Source organism: Humulus lupulus, chromosome 8, assembly GCF_963169125.1.
Source record: "Humulus lupulus chromosome 8, drHumLupu1.1, whole genome shotgun sequence".
Taxonomy (NCBI): Eukaryota; Viridiplantae; Streptophyta; class Magnoliopsida; order Rosales; family Cannabaceae; genus Humulus; species Humulus lupulus.
This window is the reverse complement of record NC_084800.1, coordinates 80,906,416-80,916,915: the sequence shown is the minus strand read 5'-3', so window position 1 is coordinate 80,916,915 and position 10,500 is coordinate 80,906,416. Positions and strand designations below refer to the sequence as shown.

The window sequence follows — 10,500 nt, the reverse complement described above, 5'->3', positions numbered from 1 at the left end:
TAATATTATATTATTAAGGACGACTATTTTTTATCAGGGGTGAAATATGATCTGGGAATCACGATTATTAGGGGCGACATTCAACTTATTAGAGGCGAAATTATCGCCGTTAATACTAATTATTAGGGACGACTGTTTTTGTCGCTGCTAATAATCCACATTAGCGGCAACACGTCAGCGGCGATAGCTGATGATGACCATCAACGACCCCTAAAGAGCCTTTTTGTTGTAGTGATATACACTTTGGTTCATAATGCTTATATTTAATAAAAGAATTTTGATGGAGTAGTACTTATATAATTTGTGGTATGATTTTTGCTTTGGTAAAATTTGATTGTTCCCTGTTTGTAGCTTTAGAAGAGACTTATTTGGGCTGGAAAAAAAAACTCTCTTTTCTTATGAACTTGAGTTTTGAGGTGCCAGGCATCACCATATTCGAAGACCTTTTTTTTTCAATGTTGGAGCATCTAACTAATAATTCAGCCATGAGATACCTCAATAAATATATCGGAGTATTGTTTTTAGATGCTTTTATTTATTTATTTTTATTGTAGATGTTTTGATTGTTGTTTATCTTGTCCATGCACATCGTTCGAAAACAAGTTCACGTATTAAAAAAAAAAATATTGCAAATATTCTTATTGAACACTCTTTCACATTTAAATGCATATGTATAGATTAAAGGGAAAAAGGTAACGTAGACTTAAACTCAAAATCAAGAATAGTAATTTGTTTTCATTTGGACTAAGATTGAGGTATCATATATAGTTCTCTCTATTTGTATTCATTGAATGTTATTTTTTGAATTTTTAACTAATATATTTTATGTGTTCTTTTTGCGGACTCTTTTTTTTTTGTTCTCATCAAGAAAACAGAGGATAAAATAAGGGAACTAAATGTTTGACAACTGTGTCAAAGACAATTTAATGATGGATTTCTGTGATTTGTTAAGTATTCCAATAAATAAGACCATTACAAAAATGGTAAGTATGACGCATTAAAGTTTATGCACCTAATTTATTTAGGCTCATGTTATCTTACAATGCATGTTTCTATTCTTCAAGGAACAACTTTTTGTCAAATTGTTGGAGTTTTGGAATCACTAAATATGTTATTACAACAGAGGTTTTATTTACTTATAAGAAGCATGTAAATTGTTATTTTTAATTTATAATATGTAAAAGGGTTGATCTGTTTTAATTGCATTTAAAGTATTGCTAATAATCATTCTTCATTTGAGTTTCAGAAAGGTCAAAAGAAAAAGGCCATACCTCGCAAAAGTCCCAATGCTGCATAAGAGGATGCTCAATCTTCAAAAGTTCATATTTCAATAGTGTTTTTTGACTTCTTAATATATAATTTCTGAGGCCATGTGTATTAGTTTATATTTTCATTGGCTGTAATTAAGTGTGTAGTTAAGTGGTTATATACTTTGTAATTTCTATATAAAGATAATAATGTATATTTATATACACTTAATAAATTAATTAAGATTTTAAACATCATTTTATTCTTCATTATTTTAAGGTATATATTATTAATATTAATAATATTTTAAAATTTATAATAAAGAATAAAGTTAACCTCATTTTGGTTATCTTCTTAAAAAAATAATTAATTGAAGCAACAATGTATGACATTTTTAAAAAGAAGTTAATTGTTTTTTAATGACATTTTTAACATGTCAAAAAAAGTACATTATGTCATTATATTAGTGTTATAAAAAGTTTTACAATAACAATAACCATGACACGAAGAAAACGTTGTTAAAAGTACCAAACTTATAATGGCACTCACATTCAACAATATTTCAAAAAATGTAGTCGAATGATTTTTATGACAAATTTTAAATGTCACTAAAACATATTTATGTTGTAATGATATCTCAGTTAAATAAAATAACATAAGTTGTATTCAATCCATCTATGTCCAAAAAAACTTAATGCACATATTATTTATATATAAAAAAAAATATAATATGGGTATATACAAAATGTGAAAAAAAAATTGACACTTTAACTTCATTTTTAACAAAACTACCACCACAGCCACCTTATCTCCACCACCACCGTCGTTGTCGCCCCAAGGACCACCGGAAAACCCCCTCCTCAAACACAAAAACCCCTAACTAATGAGACATTAAACCAAAGAGAGATAAAGACAAAAAAAAAAAAAACAAATCAATGCAAATAATCAATATGAACCACAAAAATAAGTAGAGAAACCAATTTTATTCAAAAAATCATGAGTTTGTGTACCTAGTTTCTTGTTTCTTTCTCTAAAATGGAGAAAAATGGAAATGGTGCAAATAGAGAGGTTGAAGCCTGTCTGGGACAAATATGAGTATATATACCCACAATAGCGAGGATAAAATCCTCATTGATATTCCAAATCCTCGCTTATACTGAAACGAATCGTTTTATTTTAGGTCTGAAATTTGCTAAAAATTCGAGATCCCGCGAATATTTTCGCACCTCTTTTTAGCGGGGATTTTTAAAAGTCATCGCTAATGACCTAACCAATAGCGAGGATTAAAGCTCCTCACTAATACTCTCATCCGTAATTGCACATTTTGTTGTAGTGATAAAACTATTTTTCTTATGTATGTAGCTCTTTTGATTATCAATAAAAGAAAAAAAATTATTATTTTTCTTGTAGCTCATGAAACAATCGGTATCATCCCTTCAAAATATATATTTGTTTATTATCAATAAAAGGAAAGAAAGTCGATAAATAATAATAAATCAATGAATAGAAGACATGTACATAAAAGGGTGAAGTCCGATTAGATTGATGATATAGAAGGGTGAGATGTGATTGGCTGAAACAAGATATCTTAGATCTCGTTTAACCATATTCTTACATGCAGCCAAACTATTCAGTAACGTACACTATCTCTGTCTCTTTCTTTCTGATCTTTCTAGAGGTCACGACACTGCATGACACAATCAAACGAAATACTATTACTATAAATAGGTAAGGTAAACATAACACATACATACTACTTATGATAATAAATAAATAAATATATATAAATTCCGATGACTACTATTATCGTTCTTCTACTACTCGCCTTTCTCTCATTGCAATGGCTTCTCATTTCTGGTTCCCCAACTAGTACTACTCATCATGAGATTCCCAAGGTAAATTCTAAAATATGATTACTAATAAAAATACATACATCCATCTTTATATACATTATAACTCTTTGTCATACACAGCATTATGTGGTATATATGGGAGCACCAAAACCATCATCAAATAATGGAAACGAAGCTGCAGATGCTAAAGTTGATGATAAATTAGCTCATTTGCAGTTACTCTCCTCCGTCATTCCAAGGTTAATTAATAATTAATTAATTACTGTTTATGATATATATATATCTACATCACATTCATATTTTTCAAAGTCGGACCACAGTAGGTGTAAATTCAAATTTATACAGTATATATAATATATACAAGAAATAAGTGTTTCATTTATTACTCATTTCATAATTGTATATACTAAATCAAAGAGTTCAACAATTAATCATGAAGCTAAAATTTGGCAGCGAAGAGAAGGAAAGAATATCTCTAATCCACCATTACCACCATGCTATTAGAGGATTCTCTGCCATGCTTACCGATAGTGAAGCTTCTCTTTTATCTGGTATATATATTTATCTCTCATTTTTATCAAGATCATTTATTCAAAATAATTCATTATAAAAAGTATAATTTATGTTTTCTGTAAATGTTTACACTATTTGAACGTTGTATTTTAACTGATTATCTGTTGGGACTCTTTATTTTTAAAAATTAATTTGTGGAACTCAAATTTTGTCAAAATGTTAAAAATAAGAATAAATAGGTAAGTTATTTGAACACTATATATATTGGTTGATTACCCGTTTTGATTCTTTATTTTTAAAAATGAACTTTTGGACCATATATTTATTCAAAAGGTTAAAAAATCTTTACAAAAAATAAAGCATATATTTATATAATTTATGTATCTATAAGGTTCACACTATTTAAAATCTTGTATTTTAGCCGATTACCCATTTTAATTTTATAACTAATTTTTTTACCATGTATGTTTTGTCAAAATGTTAAAAATATGAATATATAGATAGATTATTTTCACCACGTGTATTTTGGTTAATTATTTATTTTTGGACCCTTTAATTTTTTTTAAAATAGGAAAAATAGATGGATAAATAGATTGCATCATAATTAAATAGCATGCAAATTTGTTCATTCACAAAAATAGTTACACGAATTAAAAGTGACAATAGGTAAAATGATTACAGTAGCTTTTAAAGTTATTAATTATATATAGTACTTATCATCTTTACTTTTATTATTAATTAATTATTTAATTATTTTTGTGGCAATATAATTAAAAAAATTAATTGAATAGGTATAAATTAAAAAAATAGACTAAAAAATGAAAAAAATAGATAAAGTGTTTTCGAAAGATTTTAGAATACACATCACCTCCTCATCGCTCTCCTTTATATAAATATATATGAATAGATTTGACTAATAATGTTCTAAATTAAATTAATCTCACATGTATATATTGATATTTTAAATTATTAATATAAAATATCAAATTAATGAATGAAACATATTGAAGATAAATGGTAATTTATATATTATTTAATTATTATTGTAATTATTCGAAAATTTGTTGTTAGTGTTTGAATTTGAAATATCAAAACAATGAAAGGATAAACGTAGAATGAAAATTTTTTAAAATAAATTTCAATTTATCTTTGATTGATTTATTATTATTATTATAATTATTAATAAATTAGTTATTAATATTTGATTTTAAATTTGAAATATCAAAACATAAAATAAAAAGATAAACGTATGTGAAATGAAAAAATTTGAAGATAAATGTCAATTTGAATTAGATAAATATTTTTATTTTCTTAATCATAAATTAAAAAATAAAATAAAAAAAGTGAAAAAAATGAGAAAATAGAAAGAATATTTTGGAGCAATTTTAGAGTCCCACATAAATTCTCTGGTGCTCTCTTTTATATAAATATATAGATTCTCATCATTCAATTATATATATGAACATAATAAAAATAAAATTCATAAAATTAAATAATAAATAAATTTTTGTATTACGTATTATAAATATTATTATATTTTTTAATATAAACTAATTTGTTTTCATAAAAGTTTTTTTTTTTGGAAATTTTTCAGACAAATATTTTAGTAACTACAATATTTATCATATATATATATATATATAAGTGGCAAGTGCCATTTTTTTTTCATTTTATAAAATTTTAATTTTTAAATAAATAACATAATTTTTTTAATTAATTTCAAATAAATAGAATTCAATTATACATAGAGAATTCACTAATTTTTGTACAAATAGTATTTATTATGACAGTACTTTATATCATCGATAATGATTAAATTTGAAACGGTTGATAAAATGCACCATAAATTCAAATTTTGTCAAAAACTTTTATTAATAATGTAAATATACTCATTTTGTACCATATGTTATGGAAATATAGACATGATATTTTATGTTTTAAAAAAAAATCTAAGATAGGGATTAAGATTGAATTTTTTATGACAATATTAAAAAAATGGGAGAACAGATCATAGTGACGTGGTATCGGTCTTTGAGGAGGAAATACTTGAACTACAAACAACACGTTCTTGGGATTTCATAGAAGCAGGAATGCAATCAAAGTGGGGTTTGGATAAACCTATCACCAGTAACATGATTATTGGGGTAATCGACTCAGGTACATAGTATAATAATTTATGTATATTTATATAAATATATCTTTTTAAATTTACATGTCTCTACTAATTATTTTCTATTTGATTAGACTTTTGTCATCTATTTGGAACTTGGAAAAAGTAAATTGTAAGCGAATTCATTTTGTTTTAGATTGGAATAAAAAATCATAATACATTTATTTAGAAAATTTAAAAGTTTTAGAACGTCGATATATAAATATATTCAAAATGATGAGTGGAAAATTAGTAGCTAGTTTAGTCTTTATATTTTTCCCAAATACGCAATCTAACACTTGTATTTTGTTAAATGACAATTTAGGTTCTGTATTTTACAGGATATATCAAAATAATACCCTAAACTTTATTTTGGTCAAAATATTTTCAAATATAATATTTCATTCTCAACCTCCGACCACCTTCTTCACTACTATAAACATATCTTATCTGAAACGATCCAATAATTAATTTTATAATTAAAAATATTTTAATAAAATTCTGGTCTAGCATAATATTTTGATTCACATTTTAAATAAGAACAAATATTATAAATATAAAAGTGGGTGTGTAACTACATAAAAAAAAATTATAATAACATTTGTGTACTTTTAGGGATATGACCGGAATCTGTAAGTTTTAGTGACAAAGGATTTGGACCGATTCCTTCAAAATGGAAGGGATCTTGTATGACAGCATCAGACTTCAACACAAGCAATTGTAATAGGTGCGTCATCACAATTATTTTTTATTTTATATCCGGCCGGCCTCTGATCTAGTTATGGCAATGGATGAGATATATAAGAGTAGAGGAATTTTATTGCTGTTGTAGGAAGTTGATAGGTGCAAAGTACTACCTCCCACTATCGGCGCACAAGGAATGGACACCAAGGGACTCAACAGGGCACGGGACACATGTGGCCTCCATCGCAGCGGGCTCAATAGTTCCCGGTGCTTCCTCTATGGGTTTGGGCAGTGGAACAGCGAGAGGTGGCGCACCGTCGGCCAGAATTGCCAGTTATAAGGTGTGTTGGAGTGGTGGTTGTTCTTCAGCAGATTTGTTGAAGGCCATGGATGATGCACTCAGTGATGGAGTTGACATAATCTCTATGTCCATTGGCTACAAAAATGGCGTATCCGAAGAATACTTGAAGGACCCAACAGCCATTGGTGCTTTTCATGCTGAGCAACAAGGTGTCTTGGTGGTTCTCGCCGGCGGTAATAGTGGCCCTGCTCCTTACACAGTCACCAACACTGCACCATGGATGTTTACTGTGGCAGCTTCTAGTATTGATAGACATTTCAAGTCCATGGTTCATCTTGGAAATGGGAAGCTTCTCAATGTGAGTAATTTTCTTATCTTATCTCATATATATAGCCTAGCCATGCATGCATGAATAACCTAATAACGTTATATTTGATGATTGGATTGAAGGTAAGTTTTTCTTTTGTTTTTATTGGTCAAAGTATCGAATATATATATATATATGTTTCTGATTTAATTAGATGATTATTAAACCCTCAAATACTATATAAACGTTCTCTTTTTTTTTTGTCCTTGATAACATTAGGCGGTTGGCATTAATTTTTCAAATCTTTCACGGTCAACTATATATCCACTTATAATTGGAAAGGACGCGGCTATTAGTCCTTCAGTTGTATCAACGGCAGAGTAAGTGTAATTTTACTCTTTCTTAAATAATTAATGATATTATCACATTAATATCCACAACATATATTCATAATAGCTTATAAGGAAAAGGAAAAAAGTTGACACTTAACATAAAATTAGTAAAAGCATTACGAACCAACATTAGTCATATTTGACTGATACTTGCATAAAATATAGGTTTTTAAGAAATTTATACTAGAAATATTAACATATGTATATGCAGAAACTGCTACAAAGGATCTTTGGACGTTAAGAAAGTAACAGGAAAACTTGTTGTTTGTGTTGATGGTGGGGACGTTGAACGTTTAGACATTATACCTTTAAAGCAGAGCAAAGGATTAATTATGATTATGGAAGATGAAAAAATTTCACCCTTTCCTACGAACACTTTTCCATGGGTACAAGTTGGCAAAGTTGCAGAATCTGACATTCTTATAAACTACATCCGCTCTACTGCGTAAGTCATATATACATATACGTACATGTATATATATAGCTAGTTTCAAGTAGAAGTATTAGCTAGAGCTATTAATTATATACATATATATATGGCGAGACATATAATTCAAGTCCATTATTATTGCATCAAATTAACATATATAGCTTAACATATTTGTGAAACATATGGCAACGCAGGACGCCAACAGCAACAATTCTTCCAACTGTTGACACTCCAAAACTCTATAAACCGGCACCAGTGGTGGCCAGTTTTTCATCGAGAGGCCCGGCAGTGCTCACAGAAAACATTCTAAAGGTCACTTTCTCATCTATACAATCATATATATATATATATATAAAAAAAGTTATTCATTCTTTTTATATATGCTTAAAAACTTTTGATTTGAAGAAGCTGAGCATATATATAAATTGATCTGTGTGAGCGTATATATATAAACAGCCGGACATAATGGCACCCGGAGAAGCGATTTTAGCTGCAGATAAGAACAACACGCAGTTTAAGTTTGATTCTGGAACCTCTATGGCTTGTCCACATGTATCTGGCGCTGCTGTTTTCATCAAGTCAGTTAAACCTGCGTGGACTCCTTCTATGATCAAATCAGGACTTATGACCACAGGTACCTGTATATAACTTTTTATAAACCTATATAAGATCTCAAGAGTAACAATTAAAAATGAGGTTTATGGCAAAACAACATCTTTTTTATAGTCACTAGCTTTACACCATAGTTTATTTTTTATATAATTATTTGCTATATAGCTTATGCAAAAAGAAGGAAAATTTGCAAAGTGACAGCATATAAAGGGGTTTATTTTCACTGATTACTAGTAAACTTATAAACAAATGACATGAACTTGTGTTTTCAATGGGCACAACCAGCATCTGCATACGACAACACAGGGAAACCATTAACAAACACCTCAAAAGAAATGGCAAATGCACATGAGGCTGGAGCTGGAGAACTAAACCATATGAAAGCTCTAGACCCAGGGCTAGTCTTTGAAACAACCACACAAGACTATTTCAATTTCCTTTGTTACTACGGCTATCCAGAGTCGAAGATAACATTCATGATCAACGACACAAGTTTCAAGTGCCCCAAGATCTCAAACAAAGAACTCATCACAGACATTAATTACCCTTCCATCTCTATTGGCAAACTACCGCAATCAGCTCCCAGAGTCATCAAAAGGATTGTGACCAATGTCGGACCCTCCAGCTCTACATACACTGCTCGAGTTGATTCCCCGAGAGGTTTAGTTGTGAAGGTTAATCCAGATAGGATTGTGTTCACCAACGCCTTGAAGAAGGTTCCTTTCGAGGTGTCGTTTGATGGAAAGGGGGCTGCTAGAGGGTATAATTTTGGACATATTACTTGGTCTGATGGTGTTCACTCTGTTCGGGTTGTGTATGCTGTCAAAGTAGTATAATTCTACTTTATTTGGAAACATATAAAGTAATCTAATAAGTATGTCAACAATAAATGCATGCATGTCATGTCATGCATGCATATGTTTCTTCATCGTTTGGAAAAGGTATGTTATATATCACCGGTTGGTTATGGAATAATTCTATTGGAATCTTGTAGCTCTCAATCGTCTACTAAATTTGAATTCATAGTGTAAAAGAAGTAATAATGGTGATACATACTTAGTAATATGAATAAATGAAGAGTTTTTTTGTTTTTAATACATATTTTTTATGAAAGGGAAATCCTCCCAAGCCTGGGAGATGGCAGCGTGCATTAACTAAAGGCAAAAATGCCAAAAGTTTCACAATAACTAAGCTGCGAACAAGTCTTGCCCGGACAGCAACAAAGACAAACACTATGATCAACAAAAAATAGAAAAAACACAACAATCACCAACAAAAGCTAAGTTAATTAAATCTAAAACAGAGTCAGTAGCCATCACGTTAATTCTAGATGGTCATTGAATACATCACTTGGCACTGCCTTTTCATCAAAGAATCCATATCTATGTTAAGCTTCCATGGCTGATCTTGGTTACTGTTGGAAAAAAAATTGAGTGAATGAGAAATTGATGCCTAAAATAGTAATAAAATTATCTAAATATTGTGTGATTTATTCTGATTGATTTGGGCCCATATCTATGTTAAGCTTCCATGGCTGATCTTGGTTACTGTTGGAAAAAAAATTGAGTGAATAAGAAATTGACACTACTACAAAACTGTACTTAGATGACACACATGAGATGACGATTTTAGTAGACATGTATTCTCATGTTAAAAATAAACATATGATTACTGACTCTCTAGAACCGTCGTGTCGTGCACAACAAAACTTACATTAGACAACAGTTCTTAGAAGAATGTCGTCACATGTTTATTTTTAGCATAATTAGACAGTTCTACTCAGAACGTTGTCTCATGTGCGTCGTCTTATTATTTTTATTTTTTAAGGCTTATTAGGATTTCCCCCCCAAACTATTACCAATGCAAATCGTGCCCCCGAATTTTTGAACTTGTTAAAAATTCCCCCTGAATTATTCACGATACTAAAATGTGGGACTTTCGTCCAATTTCGCTAATGGAATGGTGATGTGGCAGTTTGGTGGCCGATGTGGTATTGCCACGTCAATGCTTC

At 29.6% G+C, this 10,500-nt stretch overlaps 1 pseudogene; it reads left to right on the top strand.

The window, feature by feature from the left end:
- Positions 1–2,990: 2,990 nt before the first annotated feature.
- On the top strand, positions 2,991–9,584 carry LOC133797938 (CO(2)-response secreted protease-like; annotated as a pseudogene).
- Positions 9,585–10,500: the final 916 nt, after the last annotated feature.